The sequence below is a fragment of the Mauremys mutica genome, chromosome 7 (genome assembly GCF_020497125.1).
Source record: "Mauremys mutica isolate MM-2020 ecotype Southern chromosome 7, ASM2049712v1, whole genome shotgun sequence".
Lineage (NCBI taxonomy): Eukaryota > Metazoa > Chordata > Testudines > Geoemydidae > Mauremys > Mauremys mutica.
Genome location: NC_059078.1, coordinates 10191770 through 10219560, shown reverse-complemented (window position 1 = coordinate 10219560; position 27791 = coordinate 10191770). Strand labels below are relative to the sequence as shown.

Here is a 27791-nt window from a genome sequence, read left to right as displayed (position 1 = left end):
ATAGTCTCCACGGGTGAAAACTGGGTCCATGAAAGTCTATAGCAAAACTTCCGTTGGCTTCCAGTGGGACCAGGATTTCATCTTAAATCAGCATTAAGGTCACCTATGTCAGAAGGCGACTGTTGCAAAAAATCTACATTATTGCAACACTACGATTTAGGATTTAACTGGGTCCTATGTGCTTCTGAAAAACATGGCCCAGGATTTTTAAATACATGTTAGTTTTATACCACCAGCTTTCTTGTGAGGGAAGGACATAAACCACAATTTAATTTTTAAAACAATCTTGCTTTGGCTACAACTCTCGTTGGGGACAACTATATTTTCTTGTCTCCACCCCAACTTGCTTCCGTATATTAAAATGAATATTGCCCCCATTGAAGTCAATGGGATGTTGCCAATGGCTTCACTTGGGGCAGGATCAGGCCCTTACTGTAGGTCTTCATGTCTCTGTAAAACTTGGATCACAAAGCTGAGCCTTCACATCCCAGAAATTAGCTGGGCCAAAGAAATGTCTGGCCTTATTTACCTTCTCTCATAAACACAGTCTGACAGGCAAGATTGCATCTTCTGTCTTTTTGAACAGTGTCTATTGTCATAAGGATCTGACTTTCTTCACATTCACTTGTTTTATACTTAAAATTGGAGTGATTGCCAACATCAAACTTTCTTTGCAGCAGAAATCTTCTTGTAAATTAATGGATGTGATTACTCATGGGTTCTCTGCTCTAATTATGCCTCCTTAGAATGGTGGCAAGATTGATTTAAACCACCACAAAATATAAGACAAGCTGCAAAACCAACCAATTTCATTTGTCAATGTGCCTTTTTTTTTTGAGGTCCCATACTGCATTTCTTTTCATACTCTATAGACAGAGACAATAATATCATGGTGTCCATTTGTGCTTTGTGTCTAAGTAAGCAAAGAAGCCCTAACTTATTTCCAGTTCATTTCTCATTGTGTACAACAATGCCTTGTTGATGTATTCTGTATATCCTCATAAACCAGTGACTAAAATGGAAAGGATTTGAAGAGGCATTGCTCATGGGATGCTGGAGGTGTGGTGCTATAGTAGCTTGGAAAACATTCTGACTTTAAAACAGTAACACCTATAATTACAGAGGCGTCATCACCTCCATAATTTTTTTCTTTTTTACTAACAAGCTGTAGTCATAGCGTGTGTACACCCTTACCAAAATCTGCCAAGCATTTGCTCCTGGGATAATCATGGCGGTGGTGGGAATATCAAGCATCTCTTTCTCCAGGCACTTGTAAAACAATACAGCAGTAAACAATTCAAGTGCAATTAGCAGCCTGCCTTGGTGAGGGGGAGGGAGAAGTCCCACTGCTCTTATTGTCTATGGAATTAATCACATTTTATAGAGTTAATATACTGATTTAAATTTGCATAGTTAAAAACAAGAGCCAGAAGTTTACAATAAACAAAGTTTATTCTGGGTTTAAATGTATAACATAAATGCCACTAAAGAACTTGAATAAGAGAAAAAATAGCTTCTATTTATGTGCAAGCTATGGTCTAAATTGCATTATATATTTTCTCCTGCTGTAGCTTCCTATCAGAAAACAAGGAAGTAAAATGGAAAAAAGGTGAAAAAGACCCTAATTATATTACAAAAATGTAATCTGCCTCTTCCAATCACACACATCTATAAAATATTCCACTGTACATCAAGTGGGTGGGGTTGATTGTGAAGGCTAGTATTTTGTTGCTTCTTTTTGATAATTGAGTCTATTTAGTAATACAATGACATAATGAAATTATGTACTTACTCTCTTTGAAGATTACTCTTAAAGTACAGCTAAACCATCTTTGTCTTTGCAAATATTTATTTGCAATGATTTTCCTCTTAATTATTTAAAATATAATGAATTAAGCATAAGTACTTTGCCATTAGTGTAATTTAAAGTGTAATTGCACATCAGAAGCATCTTCGGAATATGCTTCTACAGTATTTACTTTTTCTGCCAAAAGGTGGCGTTCTACTACCATGCCCTTTCTTTTGTGTGGAAAATCTTCCTGCTTTAATTTGCCAAGAAGAAACTTCCACTTGATTACTGATCAAGAAATTAAAATGTGCTCTATATGAATGCAACGTGACAGTGTTGAAAATGAACAATATGTTAAGAAGCAGTTAAGTTCCCCACTAACATATAGTAAATGGACATGCAGTTCTTCACCACTTCAGCTGACTAGACACTGAAATATACAAAATCAGAGAGAGCAACATTGAAAATAAGCTCCCCCTCTTTAGTGAGAACCTTGTTTCAAACCTGCTGAAAGCCAAAAATAAGGTGAGTGCAATTACCAAAAAGCAAAGGAATGGACAAAATGAGATTATTAACATTTTCCACTTAGTTGAAAGAAAATAGTTTCTGCTAACCGAGTATGCTGCTCAATAATTCCTAGAATCAAATTGCCATCTAAATTGTTCTTTACAGAATGCTGCAGAATTGCTGTCACACTATTACCCTGCATCACTTGCATCCGAAGAAGTGGGTATTCACCCACGAAAGCTCATGCTGCAAAACGTCTGTTAGTCTATAAGGTGCCACAGGATTCTTTGCTGCTACTATTACCCTGGATGTTTCTGGGTCCTCAGCACCTCTGAAAATGAGGCTGCTGATTTAGATACCTATATATAAATTTAGGAGCCTAGCTTTAAGCATCTTCTTTTATAAATCTGGCTATTATCTTTATTTCTGAAAGGGTGTGATGCTTCAACACATCACTTATTGTAGATACTCACAGGGTAAGCTGAACACTTTAGAGTGGAAGGGTAAAATGTTCATCTTCAGTCTACACAACTGATCTCTCTGTTGGGCATTCTGTATGCAGCCCTCTCAAACATCAGACACCAATGGGCATTCTTCACACAGAATAAGCATAAGAGAGATTGTGTAGGGGGGTTAGCAGGAAAAATTCTACATTTATAATTTTAACTAGTGGGACTGCTAACACCACTCAATGGGTAGGGCCTGTCAGTTCCTCCATTTGTCACTTAGGGCAAAATCCTGGCCCCGTTGAAGTCCCTGGCAAAACTGCCATTGATTTCAATGGGACCAGCATTTCATGCTTGGAGTTTGTTGATCTCTTGTACACTTTGCAGTGTCATATGCTAGGTCAGACACACAACAGTTGGTTGTAATGGAGTAACTAGCACTGAACTGAACACCAGTAGTCCTAAGAGACCAACTAAACTCCACAAAGGAAATGCTACTCAGATATAGAATAAATACGGCAAAATTACAGTTCTATGTTTTAACCCTCTTCATTTATGCTAGTGTGGTTCATACCACAGAAGCGAAATGGTACTTGGGCATAATGCTATTAAGTATTAGTAATATTTTCTTTAACACTTGGAACAATTGAGTTAAAAAATTTCAGCTTTTTTTTTAACTTAATAAATTTTTACCATGCCACTGACGTGATGAGTTTTATTATTATCGGTTGGATGGACACTGAGGATCCAATCCTGCAGTCCTTCCTCAGTCAAAACACCTACCGAGATCAATGGGAATTTTGTTCTAAACATGGAATGCAGGCTGAGGCAAGATCCTGTAAGGTCTCAAGTCATGCAGCAATAGGCCTTCTCATGTGAGTATGGGCATCTCATGTAACACTTTGTAGGAGTGGGCTTTTGGTTTACTAATCACCTACTTTCCTTTGCCTGGCACTGGTAAAAATAGGAAAATATTTGTTTATTTTATACATATTCTTTAACAATAGAGCTGTGCAAGTGGGTCTTTATATTAAGCACTGTAGAGAGGGAGTGCTTAGACCCTATAAGGGTGTGTGTGTGTGTGTGTAATTCTGGATTCTATTTCCGGCTTTACCACTGACTCATTGTGTGATTTTAGTCTGTTAATGTAGCCTCTCTGTGCCTCACACACCTATAAAACAGGGTAATTTTCCCCTACCTTACAGGGATGTTGGGAGGCTTAATTATATTTTGCAAAGTGCTTTGAGAGCCTCATAAAAGGCCCTGAATTATAATTGATAGTACAAAATTATCACTTTTCAAACTGGTTATACATTTGATTTTTTTTTAAGAAAGGCCTGGATCACGTTATGGGTTAATATTAAATAAAAGTGTTTAAAAAACACAGAGGTTTGTGAACAGCAAGACTGCAACCTCACTGTTCCAAACTGGATTAATGAAAGAAATGCCAACATACTATGAACTAGCCACTTACTGCTATGGCCTTGGTGATATGAATCTTCAATGGTACCCATCCTATTCCCCCCCATCCCCTTTTATTTTTTCCTTTTTGTTTTTTAAAGGAGGGGAGTTAATTTAGTGCTAAGACTTTAGAAATAAAGCAGCATTTATTCAGCATCCCTTGCCTCCTTTATTGGATTTCTCTCAGGCGATTTAACTTCAAGCCTGGTTGCAACACCCTAACAAATCTCATCACTTTTTTCCTCCCCCCCGAGCACTGGATGTAAACGACCCTCAACACTTCCCTCCTGAGCGGTATCCCCGCAGCAGCAGGTAACTTGTGTTAAACAACGCACCGCCCCAGCCTCTGAGCCTGTTCCTAGAAGGAGCAGCGAAGGGGGAAGGAAACAAAACACGCGACTCGCGATTCGAAGGCACTTTCTGCCCGCGGCACCTGGCCCGGACTCGCCCCGCGTGTAACCGAGCTCCGTGCCCTTTGTCAGGGGAGACCCGCTCGCGGGACACGCCCGTTTCCTTGCACACGAGGGGGGGTTTGTCCTTCGGCTGAACTTTCACCTCCCGAACTCGCCGGCTTGCAGCGGCTCGAGGGCGGAAAACACCGAGAGGGGAGCAGCAGCCGCCTCCGGCTTCGGCGCTGCCTCCCGAACCCTCGCACTGTCTGCCGGGCGCTCGCTCCGGATCCCCCCTCTCCCCCCCGCTCTGGCCGGGACCAAGCGTGTGCTCGCCCCGCTGGCTCTCCCCGCAGCCTCCCCCACTGGCCCCGGCTCGGCTGCGTCCCCGTCCCCCCCTTTGCTCGGCTGCTGCCCCGGCGCCCCGCTTCTGGCTCCGGGCTGGGCTGCGCCCCCCGGGCTGCGCTCCCGCTTGTGCAGCTGCGAGCTCGGGGGGTGTGTGTGTGTCTCTGTGTGTGTGTTTCTTTGCACCGAGCCTGGTTGTTTACCCAGCAGGTGGATGTGACGTCAGAGACTCATAACAGCAAAAAATAACAACATCTCCCTCCGCGGGGGTGTTATTTCTCTCCCCCCTCCCGCAGCTTTGCCTCCTTCTTCCTCCCTGCCGGCAAACTCCGGAGTGGCCGCGCAAGGCGCCTGGAGCCGGGCCGGGAGCGGCGGGGGCCGGGAGCCGGGCGCGGGGCTGGCCCGGCCGGGCTCCCCTGGAAGCTAGTCCCGAGCGGAGGGCTCTATTGTTATTTATGGTGCGGCTGTTGCACGCTGTGCCTGCTGCCCGGGCTCGGCGCATGGGGCTTGCCCGGCTAGAGTACAGGGAGGGACGGGCGGGCAGACTCACCCGCGCTGGGGGGAGCCCGTAGTGGGCACCGGCAGGCCGTCTCCAGCGGGTGAGTTTGGCTTTTCGGCTTTTCCCCTCCACTTTTCAGGCGCCTTCTTGTTTGTTTCACTTTTCTCTCCCCCCCCCCACGCACCCTCCCCTCCCCAGCCTCCACGTGCCCCCCTCCCCCTGCCTGCTGGCGGGGGATGCGCGCCGGCCGCCGGGCTGTTTGCATAAATCAGAGCCGATGCAATGGGAGAGGCGGCGGCTCCTTCACCTCTGGGGCTGGCCGCTGCCGCCGGAGCAGCCCCCCCAGCGCAGCGCAGCGCCCCGCTGGGGGAGCCGGGACGGGGAGCTGCTGCTGCCGGGGGGTGGGGAGGACACGCCGTTCCCCTGGCGCTGGAGGGAGCGGGCGGGGGAGAAACCAACCCCCCCGCCTTCTGCTCGCACTTTGGAAACTTTTTATCCATCTTCTCCCCCCCTCCCCGTGAACTTCAGCGCACGGGCCCTGGGCGCACACGCCCCTCCGCGCACGCAGGGGCCGGGCTCGCCTGCCGCTCGCGCCGGTGTCACGCCGCGGTGCGCCCCCGCGGAGTGGCGCCCCGGGGAGGAGTTCGCGAGGCGCGCGCGGGCTCCCCTGGGGACCCTCCAGACGTGGGGGGGGGGGAGGGAAGGTCCCGCTCAGTTCCACGCCCCGAGCCCGGCCCACGCGCACGCCGGGGGCTGGTCGCGCCGCGGGGCGTCCCCAGGATCGGGCTCGGCGCTCTCCCGGGAGCCGCGGCTGCCGCAAGGCGGCGGGCGCGATCCCTGCCCCGCGGGAGTTGCGGGCGCCCACGCGGCGCAGTTGCAGGCAGCGTGCGGAGAAGTTGCGGCCAGCGGCTGCCCTCTTTCCCCCCCGCCCCCCAGCGCGGCGGGGCCCGTGATCTCCCTCCCCTGCTGCTGCTGCTGCCACTGCCTGAGCAAGTCCTGCCTCCCGCCCCTCCACATCCAGTCCCACCTGTTGTCGCGTCCCGAGCACTCAGCCCAGGTGACTCTGCGCCGGAGTTCCCGGGCGCCCCCGCCGGTGTAACACACACACACCCCCAGCGCCCAGCCCCGCGCATCGCCCCCAGCCTGCGGCGCCTGCTCCCCCCCCCCTCTCTCTCTGCTGAGAGGAAGTGTTCGAATAAACATTTGCAACTCCAGACCCAACCCTGCCACTTGCCCCCCTGGTGCAACCCCGCAAGCGCAGCTCCCCGCTGAATGGCGATGAGGGGAGGTTTTCAGATCCCGTTACTACCACCAAGTCCTTAGATCTATTTCCTGATCCCGTTTCTTGCAAGTGTTTCAAGGCTCCTCTTCTTTCCTCCCCTCCCCTTAAACACCGCACATTTTCTCCCCCCCCCCTCCTCCCCCTTACCAAACCTGCCTTCTGGAGACTTGTTGAAAGAACCCCTGGTTTCTTCTCGACCGTAGAGCCCAAAAGTTTTGCCTGCCGGAGCAGCAGCAGCAGCCTTTGCTGAGGAGCTGTGTACTGGCGATCATTCACTCAGAGCCTTTCTCACTGCTATCTCTCGGTAAGTATAGGGAAATCGGCGGAGGCTTTTACATATAAGGATATCAAGGACACCCCCCCTCCCCACACACACTTCCCCACTCCAAAAGCAAACTCCCAAATAAAGAGAAACCAGGGGAACATCTATCCTAAAGGGTACAGATCAGCTTACAAAAGCTACAGGCTGAAACGTTTATTTCAGGTCAGTGAAACCGAAGGGGGAGAGTACATGCTGCAGGATGTATTAAACATGGAGTGGTCGTCTTCTTTTTTTTTTTTTTTTTAAACCAAGAAAACAGGGATCAGAATTTAGCTAACCGTGTAAGTGCTGCTATAAAATACAGTGACCTGCTTCTTTCCCTCCCCCATCCCACTTTATAACTATTAATTATTTCCAGCTCATTGTATTTAAATACCATTGCTGGGTTGATTACAAAGTGTATCGGTTTTAGCCTGCCTTCATTCTAGGCATTGGTCTTACAATATTTCTTTTAGTGAACCAAAAAACCTCCTAAAATGGCACTTTTTAAAAACAATATGACTGTCAGTGTCAACTCTTCAGACATAATGCTCCCACCAAGCATTTCATTTAACGGCTACAAGTGCTTCTGAATTCTACTTCTATAGAGAGTTCTGGCTTGATCTCCTATCCTATCAGAAGTTCAGGGTTTCACTTTTAGTAACTGTTCTGTGAATGAGTAATGTGTACAGTATTTGCACAGTGTGTCTGTACAGTAGATGATTCTGAATCCTTGAGTATTGAATAATTATACCTATTTTTAAAAAAATCTGCAAATGACACTTGCTTTAAATTTAGCTTTTTCTGTTCTTATGAATTTGCTTTGGTTATCTGACTTATAAAAACATCAGTATAACTAATTACATTCTCTTAACTAGGCAGATAGTTACTTGTAAGTATGTCTTTCAAGAAATGTACTTCTCATACTCCTTAAGGTAGTAGTTGTCTTTGGTTTAATTTTTATTGGAGGACAGAAATAGATGTTTGAAATACTTAATAGTATTTTACAATTTGTCTGATTGAGAAGGCAAATCCTGTGTTCTTCTTCCGTGTTAAGCATGAGAGGTTTTCAAATGTTTTGAGTTCTACAATAACAAAGTGGATCTCAAGGAGCAAGTATACTATGCATCTTAGAAACCAGATTGGGGGATTCAAGGGATGGAGGGGAAACTTGGACTTTTGGTTTCAAGTTCTCTGTTCTAAATCCCCCTCCCTGCCCCAAAATTTTTTTGAACTATTGCACAATTATATAGAATGAAATGGGGGTGATGGGTGGGGGGAGGAATCTCCACTAGTCACCATTCAAAAGGTGTCGGCTAAAATCTCATTGCAAAAAGGTAGTGTAGCTTTAACATCTTGCATTGGCTGCATTCTTTCCCCTTAGTCTTTGGATTAGTCATTGTATGTGAGAGAGAGGAGAAAAAAAAATCGCTTTTTTGAAAAAAGTAAAGTAAACAGCCTCCAACAAGTGAACCTTGACAACCCAGATTAAGGAAGGCAGTAGAGATCAAACAAATCTGCTGCTGGGCTGTTGTCAGGAGCTGCCTCACTGAAAGCTCTGGACTATTCGATCAGGCAGCAAGGTTATATGTTCACTTATCCAGAAATGGACCATTACAAATGCTGATCTTTGTTGTGAAACCAAAAGATAACTTTGAGAAAAAAATATTTATAGTATTTCAATTCAGTTTTTTTTTCCCTACCTCTTCAGATTCTGTCTTGCAGAACAAGTTAATTCATCAGTCTTTGGGATTGTGTTGTATTCAGTTTTAAGTTGATTTACAGTTCTATTTTATTTATGCTACCTAGAATTGCAGAGAAGTTCACTAACATCATGTTAGCAAAAAATAAAAGCTTTATGAAGTTTACCTCTGAAATTTTAGAATTTCTGAATTGTCAGGAAGCTAAGTGTCTGTGTGAAGGTGTTATTCTGATGTGGGCTAGAACAATTTTGTTGTTTTTTGCCTTATTTTTAGTTTCACTTGGTTCTTTGAATTTAGAAAACAAAAAGGTAGTTTTCTAACTATAGTATCAAACAATGAGATTTCATGTTTTGGCCATGTCCTGATTTTTACAAAAATGTTTTTGTCATGTCCCTTTGAGTCTACTTTATATAAACTTAATTACTATACTTTTGTTTAAAGAAAGTAGTACCAAATGTCAGCATAGCGTATAATAATTTTCTCAAAGTAAAACATAACTGAAGTATCAACTAATCAAATTAGATATTTATATTCCTTTAAACCTTTTGTAGGATTCTGTACTCATCTTCAAACACTTCAGTGTTAACTCTGCAAATGTTATTCACCACCTAGTTTCTTACTGTAAAATATCCTAAAACAATGGAAATAGAGACTTTCAAATTCTTAAGTAAAAAGTTGCTATGTTAATGTATACAGGAAACAACAAGTAAACATGTATTGCATGATTTGAAAAAAACCTGTATCATTTAAGTATTTCTTTAATTAGGAGAATAGACACATAATAAGCACTTTATACTTTTTTTTATAAGCCAACATTTCATCACCATGCTGCACAACTTATTGCAAAGCCAGTAGTTTTTTATAGCATATACTTTTTATTGTCTAATTAAAGTATGCATGTTAAACATACACATGTATGCTATTAAGCCATTTTGGGTAATATGTCATGTTTTTAACAGCTATAAACATTTTCTCCTTAAATCAGTTCCACCAGGAATTGTAATAGTAACCAAGCTGGTTTTTACACTGGTAAGAGAAGGAAAAAAAGTTAAGAATTGTACATTGAACACTGTTTTGTTGCAAATGTGGCGCAATGCTGTTTTATTAGGGAAGATTGCTGTTTAACAGAGCTTAAATTTGCACTAACATCATTATTATGAGAATACCATAAACATGTAAGCCTCTCAAATCCATTTTGTTTCATGATACTGTAAAAATTAAGGGAAAGGTTAGTAGTAAACAGCAAGCTTTTTCATGGAATACAGTTAAGTATTTAATATTCTTATGGCTTGTGGCCATTTATATTGATCGTTTGAATTGGATGACAGTTTCTTCGTGAAATATTTTTCTGGTGTGTGTTACATGTAAAATTGTAAAATGTGCACTCATATAAAATTTGTATTTATAATACGGTTATTTCAGCAAGTCTGTCCAGTTATTTATACTTTGTGATGGTGCTTTTGTCTTTCTACATTTTCTCAGAGATGGTTTAATAAAATTTAAATAGATCATATGCTGTCAGAAAATAGTATAAATTTTGTTTACGATTCAGTTGGTTTAAGGTACTTATACTAAAGAAGCTCATTTAACCCCAAGACTGAGTAGCATTAAGTGGTGAGAGGTCTCAGGAAGAGCTTCTCCTGCCCTTTGCTCTTATGATAATCTTAAATTACTACAGTTTAATTGCAACTTCAAGGGACTGAGTTGAAATGTTTTATGCAGCTGAGAAAGGCTTGGAGAAAACTGCAGCTAGATTTGCACAGGTAGTTTGTTTCCTTTGAACAGGAACTACATTTGTTTAGGCCTTTTCTTACCTTTCTAAATGCGTGTTGCACTGTAGTTTCACGTAAGGGCCTATCGAGTTTGCACAGAAGTAAAAATCCAATAGCAAAACTTTGATCAGACTTCAGTGGGAGCAGGACTGGGCACTTACAGAAGCAACTGAGCTAATGGGTGAATACATATTTTGTACATTGTCAATATTTAAATATATAGGTGCATTTAAGAAAAGATCAGAACCACTCCCCAAAAGATTCTTTACTGTCTTTCTCATAATCACTTCCATAAGAGAGAGTTTCTTTTTGGGGGAAAAAGTTTTTAAAAAACCTGAAGGAAATAATGACTGGTTTCAGTATTAAGGTAATAACAAAAAAAATAAAAAATAAAATGGAAAAACTACAATTTTGGCTTGCACTCTGTATGTACTGCGGCTCATTCCATTTATGACTAGGCACTGCAAGTGTCTCAGATGAATAACTTGCTATCTCCCACATGTGTCACAATACTTATTAAATGAGTAGTCAAAGACACTCATTAAATGAGTGGGTCAAATTTGTAGACATTTTGCATTGGACTCTTACAGCATATTTGCAGTAAAGGCAGTTATTCTCATAGACCCTGACCCAGCAAAGCACTCAACCTCAAGCTTGTGCTTAACTTAAGCACTAGTGGTCCTATTGACTTCACATGCTTAAAGTTATACACATGCTGAAGAACTTATTTGGATCCTGGCCATAGTGAAATTAAATGATGATTTGAATTGTTTTGTTAGCTGAATGCTTTTCATGTGTCTTACTGCGGAAGGAAATTAAACAAGATTGGCTGTCTGTAGAATTGTTTTCTTTTGCCCTAACTAAAGCACTTGCTCACAGTCTACTGATCTCATAAACTACTATATAGCTTGATTCCCATAGCTATTACTGTGTTGGTAATTGCAGCTACAATAGGTAAGAAGATGATGTCACTGGGTATTTTTTATGGAGGAAGTAGGATGGAATAAACAATACAGTAATCAGGAAAGACTTAATTATACAAACTTTATATAGTTTCATTATTTTTATTAATTCAGATTTTTTGGTGTTCAAAGATTTTAAGGGGCTGCTTCATTTTCAGATCAGACACATATTGATTGGAATGTCTTGAGTACTTTAACATCCTCTGTTTCTTACTCTTTTTTTTTTCTTAAACCTACCTAATCACAGAAAAAATTAGCTTGCAGACTTCTCTACAAGTGTACTCTAGGGTTTTGTCTTTCTAGTCTCCTGGCACCACTCCTATATACCTGAAGTGCACAGTATTGTGTATGACAGGGTGTTTGTGTGAGTAAGCTGGATAGTTATTTATTCAGTCCTGTTCTGAAGATGAAGATAATGTTCCATAAACAACTGAGAATGCAGAAAAGACTGAACGAAACCAGTTTCTGTTCAGAAAGAACTTCCTACCTGAGTAGGACTAAGTGATTTCTCCCCCTTTCCCCCCCCCCCCCGACCCTCCTTATGCTATTCAAAAAAAAAAAATCTCGATTTTAGTGCCTTGAAATTGCAATTAAGTTGTAGTAATTTAAGATTATTGCAAGAGTGCAAAGGGCAAGAGAAGCTCTTTAGAAGTCTCATCTCAACACTTAATGCTACTCAGTCATGGGGTTAAATGAGTTTCCTCAATGTAAGTACTTAAAGTAACTAAATCGTAAACAAAATTTATTCTATATTCTGACAACTAATAATCTATTTAAATTACATTAAAGTATGAGTGTGAAAATTTAATTAAATATAGAAGTACTGTCAAGCCCTGTAAATAACTTGACAGATCTACTGAAATGGAAGCCATATCATGAAATATTTACTTATGTCTGGTGTGTTACAATATTTCTGGGAATGCTCTTTGGAAAACTAATTGTAGGCCTTTCCCATTCACCTGTACGATGGGAATGGTCTCAGAAAATAGTATGAGTAAATAGAAAGCTTTATTCAAATGATCAAGTGCATTGTTTACTGTTAATCAGTCTTTCCCTACAGTACGTCTCATTATGTTTTTTATTACAAGTGCCTATTTCCTCAATAAGTTAGCCTGTTAATTCAAATGTAAACTCTGTTAAAACAGACATCTTAGGCGATGGAATAATATTTCCTAGTGCTCAAGGTGTGATGGTGATGGATGCATAATTTTTAAGTCTACTTTCTTCTGTCTTTGAGGATTGAAATGGCCCAGAGCACAGCACTGCAGTAAATGCTGTTACTAATATTGTCGATTTTAATTGATTTTTCAGATAGAAAAATGTTTCTTACAAAATATGTGAAACCATTTTGTGTTGTGTGTATTTATATACACACGCCTGATTGTCCCCTCTCATTCTTGTAAATCGGGAGTAATTCCACTGAAGTTCATGCTGTGCCGGTGTAAACAAAAGGAGAATCATGCCTGTGTACTGTGCTCTGTGCTAGCATTTGGGACAGCTGAGTTTGGGTGAAACTCCGGCACTCCTTAAGGCTTTGTGGGGCTGTAAGTGTTGTCAAGGTAATGCTATCCTCCCTATAGGGAGGATGCAGCATGAGTCTTGCTTTCTCATGACTTGGTGACTGGTAAGATTGGTAGGGAAGTCTGAGCAGCAGACTGCTTGCTCTCCCAGGCTCAGAGCAAGTGCTTTGATCTTGGCAGCTGAGTCATGGGAGGGAGGATTAAGACCTATGAAGAGGGAGGGGAAAGAAATGTGGACTAGAATAGAATAGTCTGTTCAGAAACTCTGGAACTTCATGTGGGCTGGCTCATATCCTAACTCATGGACGTGGTGTGTGATGGGTAAGGCGTGAATGCTTCTTTTGGCAAACACGCTTGTTTGGGCAGTGGGTTGAGGGGATAGTCCATGCTCAGGTGGCATCGGCTTCTCTGCTGCTAAAACAGAAAGTCAAACAAAAGGTGGCATAGTTGGGCAAGTTGATTTGGAGCCACTAACATACTTGGTTAGTTTCACCTCTAGAATCCAGACATTTCCTTTCATGTTGTGTCTTGGTTTGAGCTGTGCTTCCCAATTAGTTTTGTCATGTTGTTGCTAGCAATTAGGGTCAAGTGTCTTTTTCCTTGGGCTCTCTACTTTTCTTCTCGGTATCCCTCCCCCGGGTTGGTAATGCAAGCTGTTTATTCATTAATTAGTAGATTAAGCATATTAACACATCAGTAAACTAAAGTAGTCATACTTCCCAAGCGATTGGACTTGCATTATTACTGCTTTAGATAGCAGAGCCAACGATGGCAAAGTGTTTTTAAGAACGAAATAGAGTGCATGTGAAAGTAAGTAGAATGTCATGTCTCTGTTAAAAAGATTGCAATAAAGGAAGATAAAATGGTGAAGTGGTTTGTTTACATGGTCAGACCTTCAGATAATTATGAAAATCAACCTTTTCAGCATCCCCTTCCCTCTCAACAAAACCAAACCAGACCTACTTTCCAGTGCAATAAGTGTTTGGGGGGGGGGGAGGGCTTCATGTTATCTAGTTGAAAAGGTGCAGTTTTCAACAGTTTCGGAGGGTATATCTACACAGCAACTAGACATCTGCAGCTGGCCCGTGCCAGCTGACATGGGCTACAGTGTAGAAGTTCAGGCTTGGGCGACAGCCTGAGCTCTGGGACCCTTCCATCTCACAGTTACACAGCCCCTTAGATGAAGTCACTGGCCTGGGCCAGCTGTAGGCTTTCAATTGCGGTGTTAGGGGTATCCTAAAAGAGTTAGACACCAATCTCTTCGTAGAAGCTTTTGAAAATTCCATCCCGAGCCCAAAACACCCTTCCCTCACAATCTTTTAAAATACATGCCTCATTTCTATGCAAGTTCAGTGTAGTTTTAAATTTATTTTTAAAGGCATCACAATTTAATCATTCAGATCTGAGGCAAGATTCAAGCTGACCCATAGTGCTGGGTAACCTCTTTGTTTTAGATCTCAAGGCTGTGCATGTCTGGAATGTAGCACTCGATTTCACAACAACAAGAAGACAGTGATGCAGATATTCGTCAAGCTGTTCGAGCGCCGTTCTAATTACGAGGCTGCGTAAAATGGAAACTAGAACTGATGAAGGGAGGGGAGGCAGCAGAGCAGAGGAGGAGCAGTGTTCATGTCACTGCTTTTTCAATGAAACTTGCAGTGTAATATTAAATTTCTGCCTTCTTTGTTGAAAGAACGTTAATCATTTCATTAAGAATTAAGTAATTAACTGATCTATCTTTAGGAAGCTGCGACAGAAATTTTTTTTAAAAAGCATCTTATTAATTAAATACTGTCATTAGGAAGTTTACCACTTACTTTACTATCAAAGGTAACTAAGGATATGTCTATGCTGCAATTTAAAACCCCATGGCTGGCATGTGTAACTGACTGAGGTTCAGGTGAAGGGGCTGTTTAATTGCGGTGAAGATGTTCAGGCTCGGGCCTGAGCTCTGGGCCTCCTCCCCTCTGGCAGGGTCCAGTCTGAGCCTGAATGTCTTCACCACCATTAAAAAGCTCCTTAGCCTAAGCATAGCAAGCCCGAGTCAGCTGGCATGGGACAGCGTGTAGACATACTCTAGGTAGGCAAGCGAGAAGGCCTTCAAAATTATTTATTACTATGTTGCTGGCATAGTAATAACTTTTTTTTGAAGATTTAAAATATGATATTCTAATAGAAAATACAATCTGCAATTAAGAGATTTTTCTGGCTTTTGTCAGCTGTGGTGTTGCAGACCTTATTTTCAGAGTGCTGTGTTTAGGATTAATAAATTGAAAATCTTAATTTTCACTTTTTTTTTTTTTTTAAATAATGGCTTCTTTGTTACAATAAGTTGGTTGATAGTGAGTCATGAACTCTGTCTTCTTTGAACGTTAGATGAATTTTTTAGCTGTAGAATCAACTCTTTTTTTTTTTTTTTTTTTTTAAGGACTCAATTCTACCACTCTGTACTTACAGAGAAGTTCCACTGAAGTCAGTAGTCTAAATCCTACCCTTCCTCTGGTGCGGAAGTCCTCTTAAAAGCAGCTTACATGCTGTGGTTGATGAGAGAGAGCTGTGCAGAGAGACGCTGGGTCCCATGTGGACTGTAGAGTAATACTCACACAATAGCTGTTTCTACAGTGATTTAGGCTAGAGCTAGGTAGGGGTGGAACAGATGTGTGGCATTGGCACGGCCAGTAAGCTTACTAAGTTGGTGAATCACTTGTCAAGACCAAACTGGTGGGTGGGGAAAATAGTGGAAAATATTCACTACATTTGCATATCAAAACTTCTGTTTTATTTTTTTGTAACTCGACCGGCTCCAAGCAAGCTGCATGTTCAGGAGGCACAGTGGTTGGGAGCATTTATGCTTGTGTACTGTACTTTGTAACCCTGTACATGTCCTCTACTCTGGATTGGGTCCTCTGGGAGATCTGTTACCCCTGTACAGAGTGCAGGGTGTGGCACTAGTTTGTCAAATTGCTGTTGTTTCTTTTATAATGGCAACTGTTTCTAATACAGTAACTCCTCACTTAACGTTATAGTTATGTTCTTGAAAAATGCAACTTTAAGTGAAACAGTTAAGTGAATGCAATTTCCCCGCAAGAATGAATGTAAATGGGGGGCGGGGAGGGTTCGGTTCCAGGGAAATTTTGTTTGCCGTACAGTACAGAGTTTGGAGGTGCCCCTGCCTTACCCCACACAGGCAGGCGCCCACTGGTACTGGAGACAATGAGGCAGGCAAGGAGGCTGAACGTGCTGTAGGCTCGGACAGAGGTCTCCAAAGTGGGGTGTCTGCAAGCTGATCCATCGGGGGGGCGCGGCAGGTGGAGCGCTGCCGCCGGAGGGGGGAAGGGCGGCTGGAGGAGGTAGGGAGCGAGCGAGCGGGGAAGCTGACCCGCCACCTGCCCCCCGCAGGCTGGGCCACCTGGAACGCATGGGCTTTAGGGGCTGCAGGGCCCTGGGCTAAGGGGGTCCCAGGGCCTTGGCCTGCAGCTCTAAAGCCCCTTTCGGAATACGGCCCTGAGTCCTCCGGCCTGTGGAGGAGCAGGGGCGGCCGGAGAGGGAAGCGGCGCTTTCCCCTTCAGAGCCGGCCGGAGAGAAGCGGGGTGGGCAGGAGCAGGTCCCAGAATTGCGGCCATGGGGGCGGTGCTGCGCTGCGCAGAGCCACCGCACACCCCTTGCATCAAACAGGAGCTGCCCCAGGTAAGTGCTCTGCACCTCCTGCCTGCCCCAGCCCTGAGCCTCCTCCCGCACCCCCACCCTGAGTGCCCTCCTGCACCCTAACTCCCGCCTAGACCCCACACACCCACCCTGAGCCCCTTCCCGCACCCTGTCCCTAATCCAGACCTTCGAATCGCTGTATCACAAAGGGTTAAACCAAGATTTTCAGACATCATGAAGCATGTTCAATCACACTGTGAGAGCAAAAAGGTTTTTTTTTGTACCTTTAATAAGTAAAATACAATAAAAATTTTAAAAATGGTTTTTCATCTCTCATCCTTTAACTTCTATTCTTTGTATGTTTTATAATGTACATAATAGTACAGTAGTACATGTATAGAATTTATACATAAATATACATGTATTGGGGGTGCGTGCTCAAATTTTTTTTATTGATGATAGGGGTGTGCAGTTTAAGTTTGGAGACTACTGGGCTAGCAGGAGCACGTTGCACAGCGGTAGCTTCCCCTACTATGCAAGCACCAGGGGCGGGGGGGCTCAACCCTTTGCCTGCCCATGCCACCCCTTCCCCCAAGCCCCCACCCTTAACTCGCCTCTTTTCCCTCCCCCCCTTTACGCCGCACGCCATGTTCTCGCTCCTCCTGCCCGCGGCAATCAGCTGGCTCACAGTGTTCAGGAGGGAGGGGCGAGGAGTAAGGACTTGGCACGCAAGCTCCTCCTCTCCTGCCTCCTGCCCATGGCAATCAGCAGGCTTGTGTCATTCGGGAGGGAGGGGGAGCCTGCACGCCGAGTCCTCACTCCTCCCCCTTCCTGAATGCCACAAGCCAGCTGATTGCCACGTGAAGGAGGCGGGAGGAGGAGGTGGAAGGTGCTGATCCGTGGGGTCTGGCGGTGGGTGGGAGGTGCTGGTGGGGAGGAGGGGGGCGTGTAGGGGAGCCTACGGGGGGCTGTCCAGCTGTGGACAAAGCAAGCTGCCAAATGACGTTATAGCGAAGCGTTGCACAACTTTAAATGGAGCATGTTCTGTAATTGAGCAGGGACATAAGATTGAAACAACGTTAAGTGAGAGGAGGTTAAGTGGGGAGTTACTGTACCCTGGACAGTGGTACTGAAATTTGACACAAGCTTGAGTTCACCTTGAGCCAGCTAAATCACATAATGTAGTAGCAGCAGTTATTAGTATTGGTACGTTCTCTTCCATAACTACGCTTCTTCCAAAAGAGAGGGCTTCTTTTCTTTTACCTTAAGACAATGTAATGCAAACTCTCTGTCAGTGGGTCAGAGTGGGTGAACTTCATAAGTAAGTGCATTTCAGTGCATGGGATATACAGAGACAGGGTTGGATTCTTTCCCCAGTTATAATGGCATAAGCCCAAAGGATCTCCATGTAAAACACTTGCACTACTCTGAGTTATGTGAGAGCAGAATTTGGCCGACAGGCTTGATGCAAGTACAAACTACAGATTATAAAGACGTACTTGGTCTGTATGTCTCCTACTGGAACTCTGACTTCATTGGCATTATGCCAGCAGTGGGTTTGGCCCAGTAAGTTTTGTAACATTAAGATATTAACATAATTTTTAATTTTTCTAAAACCAGTATATTTGTGACAAGAGATCAGTCCTGTTCCCACTGAAGCAAAACTCTCTATTGATTTAAATGAGGGCAGGATAAGGCTCTCTGAAATTGTCCATGGTAAATCTCCTTTGTCAGTCATAAACTATACTCCCGTTCATTAACATTGACAGTGTACTCAGATGTGTAAAATGTATTTTCTAACAAATCATGACTTGCTATTCAGAATGCTTTGAACAAAGAATGTGTTAAAAGCATGCAGCCCAGTTATGGTTAGTACAGGTAACTGTGACAAAGCTCTGTCCTTGTCTCTGTGGGTCCTATGTTTCCTGGTGGATTTCACGAGCCTCAGAGGCTCACTGTGACCCTCCACATAGCCCTTCTGTCTCTAGAGGCAGAGCCTACTGAGCCATTTTCATCATAAGCCAGCAAGGGAGGTGAGGAGAAGCTATCCGCCCTTGAACAGTCTGTCTCCCAGGCCTGCCTCTACTCCAGGCTCCAGCTCTGGGACCCTAATAGTATCAGCTATGGTAGCTGACTTTTTAGAAACAGGATGCGTACAATTCCCTGGGCCACTTCCCGACAGCAGCCGTGACTTCCTCAAGATTGACTTCACCCTTACCTCAGGGCCTCCTTCCTTGTACCTGATATGGTTTGTATTGCTTAGTCTCTCCAATAGCACAGCTTCCTCCTACAGCTCCTGACACACACCCAGTCACCTGCCTAACTGGGAGACTTTTAACTAGTGTCCCATCCCAATCAACCTAGCTGTCCTCCCTGCTTTCTGGAAAGATCTTAATTGGCCACAGGTGTATTAATTGACCTGGATCAGCTGCCATTTGCTTATCCGGTAACAGGGATTTGTTTAGCCTGTGGCTAATATATCTGTCTCCCATTACTTTACTATAGCCATCTGGCCTTGCCCCGTCACATAACTTACAATTGTACTGTAGGTAATACATCTGCGGGGGTTTTTTTGTTTTTGTTTGAGCATCTGTTGTAAAAAAACAGTTATCTTCCTTCACAGGACTGATTTTTGGTTTTTTAAATCCTTCATTTTAGTAACAGGTGAATGTCTGCATCTCAACAAGATCCTAACGGTACACTTCAGTTGGTGTTGTAACTTGTTGTGATGGAATCCAGCCCTGTATTGACACCCTACGCACTATTGTAATAATCTCTGAACAAGGTATGCCTTGTACGGTATCATCTGAAAATTCATAATTTGGTGGTGAACATTGTCCTGATAAAATGTGTGGCAACATTGAATGTGAAGTTATAAGATTCCCCTGTATGATGTTGTTAACACATGTTCCAAAACCCTGCTCAAGCAGAAGTTGGCAGACGGGTCTGTCCTAAACAATGGAATGTGTGCTCTGCTTAATTTGCATTTAAGCAGTAAACAAAGTCATTGAGCAGGAAGGGGAAAGAAAAAAGCTCAGAGGTGAAAAAACCAGCAGGGAACATCCTTCCGTGTAGACTGTTTGTCTCCTGGTTCTCAGCTGGATATGTTTTTTCAAGAGGGGGACTGGAACTAAAAAGCAGGGGCAAACACCCCAAGACACTCCCTCTTTTTGCCTGTCTGTCTCTGGTATTGCACCAAAGAAGACAAACAGCCGTTGAACTCTGGGGCGGGATGATCCTGATCTGAAAAGTTTGGTCACTAATCTGCTGGAGCATGTGGTGAGAAAGTTTGCTTTGCAGCTAAGATAGTTGTAGTTAGTTACCCAGACAGTTCAACTTAATTTAAGGTAATAAAATGGCATATTATTCTCTTAGAGGAATAACAGACTTAAAATATTTCTGCTGTCCAGGAGAGGCCTGAGCAGTACAGGACAGACATTTTTGGCAGAAGATCTGGGATGAGGAGTATGTTGGGGTCATCCTGCAGTGTAACTAAGGCTAGTGAGAGCCAGGGTGTAATTGGCAGGCTGCAGTTACACATAGACATTCAGGGTGTGGCTTGCATGCTGGATGGCTGTTTGTGAGCAGCCCAGGTGGAAGCTACTAGAGCAAGTCATAGCTCAGTGGTTTGAGCATTTGCCTGCTAAACCCAGGGTTGTGAGTTCAATCCTTGAGAGCCCCATTTAGGGATGGGGATAAAAAAAAAATCTATCTGGGGATTGGTCCTGCTTTGAGCAGGGGCTTGGACTTGATGACCTCCTGAGGTCCTGTCCAAACCTAATATTCTATGATTCTACTGTATTTGGACAGTGTGCCCTTGTTGCCAAGAAGGCTAATGGCATTTTGGGTTGTATAAGTAGGGGCATTTCCAGCAGATCGAGGGATGTGATCGTTCCCCTCTACTCAGCACTGGTGAGGCCTCATTTGGAGTACTGTGTCCAGTTTTGGGCCCCACACTACAAGAAGGATGTGGATAAACTGGAGAGAGTCCAGCGGAGGGCAACAAAAATGATTAGGGGGCTGGACTTATGAGGAGAGGCTGAGGGAACTGGGATTGTTTAGCCTGCAGAAGAGAAGAATGAGGGGGGATTTGATAGCTGCTTTCAACTACCTGAAAGGGGGTTCCAAAGAGGATGGATCTAGACTGTTCTCAGTGGTAGAAGATGACAGAACAAGGAGTAATGGTCTCAAGTTGCAGAGGGGGAGGTTTAGGTTGGACATTAGGAAAAGCTTTTTCACTAGTAGGGTGGTGAAGAACTGGAATGGGTTACCTAGGGAGGTGGTGGAATCTCCTTCCTTAGAGGTTTTTAAGGTCAGGCTTGACAAAGCCCTGGCTGGGATGATTTAGTTGGGTTTGGTCCTGCTTTGAGCAGGGGGTTGGACTAGATGACCTCCTGAGGTCCCTTCCAACCCTGAGATTCTATGATACAAAAACAGTTTTCTGTAATAAAATAAAATAAAAAAAAATTTAGGGGGCAGTGGAGGGATAGCTCAGTGGTTTGAGCATTGGCCAGTTAAACCCAGGGTTGTGAGTTCAATCCTTGAGAGGGCCATTTAGGGTTTTAGGGATTGGACTAGATGATCTCCTGAGGTCCCTTCCAACCCTAATAATCTATGATTCTAAGGCACCCAAGGTTGCAGGGCAGGGGTAACTCAGTCCTCCATTGGTCTGAATTGTGCCCTGTTACATCACACTTGTACATCTGTTCTGTTCTCCCTGCTGTAAAAACAGTATTTACAGTGCTTAATTTAAAAAAAAAAAAGCTGAAATGCAATATAGTACCTGTGAAGTAAATTTAAAAATATTAAGACAGTTCAGCATATTTCTACTATTTAAAAATCAAATTGGAGAAGACTAGATATCCTATTTATTTTGGAGATTGGCTTGAATACACACTTCCCAGAAAAAGGTGCTTGGCCGGTTTAAGTGGGGTCCTGAGTTGTTTTTGGACTGCTTTACATTTGCTTATAATTCTTGCCATGCATAAGCAAATTATTGGAAATAGAAATTTATTAACTAGGGTTTTTAGGGAGTATAATAGATACCATTAGATAGACTCACTCTCTCACCCACGTAAACTAGTCAGTCTGAACAATCTGAAAAATAGTAGATACAGGCTTCTAGCTCTGTTATCAAACTTGCTGCATAAGCCAGAGTTTATGCACTGTGATAATGCTAATGACCAACAGAACCAATGATGCATGACTAGAGGAAATCAGTGGTATAATCTGTGAAAGTTATCAGTTTTTTGTCATTAAATATTAGTGATAAATAATACACTTCAATTTGAGTAGATAGAACATATTTAATTCTGATGTACAGAGTTTCCAATTTAATAAGGGTCATTGCTGAGTAAAATGATGATCTTTTGTAATTTAAAAGGAAAGATGAAATGCATTTGTTTCAGCATAATCCACTGGCTCTGGCCATCCAGTAATGTTTGTCTTGACCGGTCTGTGATTGCTAGATAGTGGGTATTTTTGTGCAGCTACTTGGCTGGGCTGTGTTTTTTATTTAAGCATCTAGTTTGATTGAGCCACACAAAAAGTTAAATATATGAAACCCGAGCCAAACAGGAGATTCTTAGTTTATACTAATCAGACCCTTCCATTCTTTATAATAAACTTCATATCATAGAAGATATACGTTGCCCCATCAGGTGACCCTTCCCCCAAACCAGTGCATCGGTCATAATGTAAGTGGGAGGGGAAAATTATGCTTGCTTCTGTTCTTCTGCCTGTAAAGCATCATCATCAGCAGATGAATGATAGCATCCTGCACTGGATGCGGCATTCATTCAGCTAGAGGTACAGAGAAATTATGGCGTAAGAGATCCAAATTGTATGAAGCGATCAAGCAAGATAAGCATACCACAGTTCAAGTAAGATAGGGCTCTCTTTATACAAGGCAGTTTACACTAGGAAAAAGACTGATTTTTGTTAAGAAAGCAAATACTGTATAGAGAAACACAATGTAACTGTCTCAACATTATCTAAAGTATTGTGTGATCTTAAAGACTTCATCCTTTCTTTTTTTTCTCTTGTGAATTTGTGCTTTGAAGGAGAATAGCTTTGGCTTGAGCCAGTTGGAGTGTGGGAGCCTCTGTTCAATTTTCCTTATCTACACCACAGTTCTGATCTGCAATAACCTTGATATTCCAGCCCCGTGTCTCACTAGGACAGATTGCCAATTGCGCCAAATGGGTGTCTTTGTGATGTGGACAACTCCGACCACCGCTATCCATATTCATGTCCAAACCTAGAATCTGGTCTCAGGTTTCCAGAATTGGATGTCCAATACACTTTACTCATTGTGCCTTCCAATTTGCCAATCTTTGCATCATCTCTAACTGCCCCAGGTATTGCAGCAAATCCTGCTGCCTTAACTCAGTCCTCACTCAGTCAGATCTTCCACTGATTCAAGGCAATTGCTCAGTTTAAAAAAGGACTTCCGAATTTGGTCCATAGTTCATGAAATGCAACCCACTCAGTACCGAACTATAATGGGCCAGATTCCAAATGACTTCAGCAGGAGTTGCATGCATCTGAGGGCATTTTAGCCTGGGGTCATCTTGTATTGGAAGTTTTATGAAAATACTTTGTTCTAACCACATTCAAATACTTATTTTCTGGTAGGATGATTTTTCTTGTGTTTCTCCCCCCCCCCCCCAACCAATACACCTTGCCTTCTACCTATGCCTCCTCTCTGTCAAAGTCCTTCCACTTCCACTCACCAACTAAAGAGAAAAGTTTGTTGTTTGTTTTTTACAGGTACCTTACACTGGTTATGGGGACCTGCCTGTGCTGGGAGCTCTTTCTGCTATTTTGACTGCAGGCCCTATCGCAAAGAGTTAGTTATGTTAGGCAATCTGCAGTGGTACAGACTGAGTGGGGATGGGGGAATGGAGTACTCAGGATAGCAAGTGCTTCAGGAATTGGAGCACAGATTGCACTACCAGCATACCAGTGTTTAGCTAGGTGCCACAAACTGCCTGTATGGGATTTAAAAATCCGTGACATCAGTCCAGTGACCTGCAGTCCTGTGTCCTGACACAATCTTTCTCATGAGTGCACTGAAAGATAAAGGTTATGCCCGTAAGATAAGGGTGACCCAACCACCTATTCAGTAGGTGGAATTGGCACAACTGAGTAACGAGAAGCACTCCTGTCAGGCCTGGATGAGTGTCCTAGATCCTCAGCAAAATTATTTCACGCTCAGTTTTTAGAACTCTCCATTTTTAAAACAGTCACGGTACATTTGATAATCTCAATGTTATATCTTCTACCCTTGCTACTCGCTGCCTGGCTCATGCTGTGCTAAACTGTGGACCTAATGGTCAGTCAATTGGAGAAGAGGGCAGACGTTAGTCACAGAAGGAAGTGTGTTAAGATGGGCTGTACGTACAGTGCCTATAGCATGCCAAGAGTTTCATAATCTATATCCAGCGAGAAAAGTTCTCTAATTTTCTTGCAGTTACTTTCCTCTTTGAAGATGGTGTTCTGAGTTTTGTAGAGAACCAAGACCTTAATACTCAGCAGTTTGCAACCTCTGTAATCCCCTCTGTTTCCATGAGTGGAGGAGAGGCTATGTCTAGCAGGAGCACCTTTGTGGTATGTTCCTGCAGCTGGGTGCTCAGAGGAGAGGTGAGGTGAGAGCTAGCGGGATCCTTTGGAGTCTTCTTTTTGCAAACTTCCAGAGGGAACCAGCACAAATGTGAACTTCCCTTCTCAGAGGAGGGCTTCAAGAACAGCTGTATTTGAGAGAGGAGGGAATGTTGGAAGTGCGTCTGGCTCTTGGAGCTGTGTGTCCTGGGGCCAAGGAGCAGGTGGGTTGGGTGAAAAGGGAAGAGTAATGACCATAGCCTTTATCTCCTGGCGATCCTCTAGGAATCCTAAATGACAGCTCTAAGGAAAAGAGAACATGCAGTGTTTTTAAAGAGTTCCCTAATAAACTTTCAGGCCTTATGTGCTCGTCACAAGGAGGCAGTAAAGGACGCAAGACCAATTTTCATTGTCCGTGACCCATCACCTTCAAACCTTACAGGTACACCTCTACCCCGATATAACGCTGTCCTCAGGAGCCAAAAAATCTAGGTGAAACCACGTTGCTTTGATCTGCCGGAGCGCGCAGCCCCGCCCCCCTCCGAGCACTGCTTTACCGCGTTATATCCGAATTCGTGTTATATCCGGGTAGAGGTGTATTCCCAAAGCTTCTCTCTTGTGCTTGCTGCTGCAGTATACTTCTGCCCTTAGCAATACCTGTTGATAGTATCAGGGCTATAAAGCTAATGCAAGCCTGGCTCTTTTTATTGTTTCCTTAACAGAGTTCTGTCAGTTACTAAGGTCACTGGTGTGCATTGACTCAAAATCCAGTGTGATTTTTGTTGTTTTCATTTGCAGATTATTTTTTTTATTCTACTTTCCTCTTAACGGCAAGTGGTTGGCTGGTCTGAAGATTGGCTCTTCTTGACAAGGGCTGACTGTATCTAATTGCTGCAGTCTTCAAAACCTTTGCTGGATGATAAGCACATACAGTTACACTTACCTATAGAGCAGCCTGTTAACTACTTAGTCTAACTTTCAAATAAAAAGAGAAGTTGGCATGGAAATACAGGGCCAGATCCTCTGTTGGTGTAAATGGATGTGGCTCCCTTGAGTTCAGGGAAGTTACTCTTATACCATATAAGGATCTGACTCACTTTTATTCAGTGTGTATTTTGTGTATAAGAAACAGTCTGTAGAATATTAGCTAAGATGGAAATATTGAGAACATGATTGAAACCGGAGAATTATTTCTCCTGCGCTGCCCTCTGGTATTTGTGCACAACACTCTCTGCTTGGCCCTGTATGAGGACTAGCTGTAGATGCCAGGTGTTCAGTGAATAGTATGGCTGGTCGTTAACATAGTGTTAGGTTTGCTCAGGCTTATACTGGGTTTTTGAGTAAAGCTTTAAATATGGTTGATGCTTTTATTGCTTTTGAAATTGGTGCAGGTGCGTGTTAACAGGAAGTGAAACTCTAGCAGTCCTGTGGGAACCTCAGTCAGATTGTGCCAAGCAGGTACAGTAAACAAGTGTTATCACTTTACTGATAATCTGGCATAGTGTGGGTATTCACACGTGTCATAGGGATTATAGGTGGTGAAGTCATACTGCAGCTTGGCACAGAGCTAAACCATTTGTGAGGTGGTGCAGGAAAGCTATAGTATATAAGCTTGATGTTTCCTTGCTTTTCTTTTCATGCGAAGTAAAGCTGAATAGGAGTTTTATTTGTTCAGGCTTCCCTTTCTCTTGGAAAACCAGTCAGCTGTTAACAAGGAATAGAAAATATATATTAAAATGAATCAAAAGGTATTGTTTTACTATCAATTTAACATAGTCTATCAGCCAGCGGATGCGGTTGCCCCGTGACTCAGTAACTTTTTTAGCCTTTGTATTCTAGTGACCTGTTTTTATGTTGCTCACAAGTAGAGTAAATTAGATGGTGAAAATCTAGTCCCTAGGTGATGTCACACTGTCTGGAGCGGCTCACGACCGTGAGTGCCTACCTCAGGGCAGACTGTCAAAAGTAGGGCAGACACCCGACACTGGTGGTATGTTCTAGAATTGGATTTCACCCACCCAGTACCAAATGTGAACTCCCAAAGTACTGCAATAGTCTTATAATGGAGTCACAGTCAGTTTACCTTTAGACCTGCGGTTCTCAACCCTTGGCCCGCATGCGGCCCAGTTAGCACACAGCTGCGGCCCAGGGGGAGGAGTGTGGGGGGTCGGGCTCCTGGATGCTGGCCACCCCTGTGGGGTTGGGGCTCCCCACCGGCCTCGAGGGGTCACAAGCGACTAGGGATGCCCTATAATTGACTTTTTTTTTTAAAGTGCCTTTTTGTTCTTGTGCTGTTGTAAAAATGCATTTGAACAAAACCTTATTTGTTTTCAGACTTTTTTTTTCCTACACCTTCTTGAGAGTTTATTCAAGAGCCAATAAGCCAGCATATAGACTTTCCCATTACCCAACGCTGCATTCGGAGTGAATGTTCAAACAAATAAAAACCCAACACTCCCCCCACCTCAAGCCATTGCAAATTTAGTGCAGAAGACACGGAGGAAGATATGAAGCCCCACAATATCCTTGGACATAGTGGTTTTGTGATGTGCACAGAGGGGAACTAGAATCAGATTTCAGCTTTAAGTCACTTAAGCTGGGTTTTTCAAAGGAACCTGAGTTTAACTTTGTCTCAGTTTAGCACATTTAAAGTACACATGGTCTTGGCTACACTAGATATTTTTGGAAGGTGCTAGCCAACGCCGCCAAAAACACACCTTTTAAATCCTAGTTGAGATAAAAAGGAGGGCACTACATTTCATTCTAGTTTCAGCTCGTGGAGATGCACATGTTTATATTCTGTCTGAATCTGGCTGTAGGATTTGTAATTTCCCACATCTAACAGTGGAATGTTATGGAGTCTGCATTTGCTGTTCATTTCTGGATATCGCATATTTGCCATTGTAGACGTAAATGCAAAACTGAAAGTGGATTGGATGATTCTATTCCATATTGAAAATAAACCAGTAGTGGGGATCTTTGCTTTTTATAGTTCCCTGTAGTATCTGTTACTTCCATAAAACACTTGTGGTGTTTCAGGGTAGTGATTTCTTGGTGGGGAGCTTAGAGTGCTGTTACACCAGTGATCCATTCAGTAGTGACAGTAGAACTTGTGCTTCTGGGCCTACTGAGGCATAATGTAGAGGTGATCTTAGCGAGAGATGTTTTACGATGCTCTCAAGTGCTGTTTGGTGACTAGTCAATCCATGAAGTGCTCTCCAAAGAGGTTGCGTGACCTGCCCTCACCGTCACGTGGGCAGTTCATGAGCTCAGCTGTGCATTGTATGCTCTGAATGTGTTTATACTGTGCATTTAGAGGAGCTTGAGGTATGCTGTGGGGAGAAATGCATCTATTTAGTATAAAGAGGCAAGTGGAAATCTTACATTCACTCACCCAGTAACCAGAATCCTTGCGTTACAGCAAAGAAATTGGAGAAACCTGGACCAAAGAGTCCAGAATCTGTGATGTTCACAAAATAGAAAGCATTTTCTAGTCTCTGTTTAAATGCATATACAATTCGAGGCAACGGTAGATGCCCACTTTGTTTTAAATAAATATAACACTGGT

The 27791-nt window shown here is 43.3% G+C and overlaps 1 protein-coding gene across 11 annotated transcripts in view; it reads left to right on the top strand.

Moving 5' to 3' along the window:
• Positions 1-5270: 5270 nt before the first annotated feature.
• Positions 5271-27791, top strand: part of FOXP1 (forkhead box P1) — a 498144-nt gene continuing 475623 nt past the window's right edge. For 6 of the 11 annotated variants that reach the window (XM_045023148.1, XM_045023147.1, XM_045023143.1 and 3 more), the window contains exons 1-3: positions 5271-5536; positions 6922-7022; positions 19280-19406. The gene's annotated coding sequence lies outside the window, so the exon portion shown is untranslated. Of the gene's footprint in view, positions 5537-6921; positions 7023-19279; positions 19407-25614; positions 25682-27791 lie in introns of all 11 variants that reach the window. The other 5 variants (XM_045023138.1, XM_045023137.1, XM_045023134.1 and 2 more) reach the window with 2 other exon arrangements.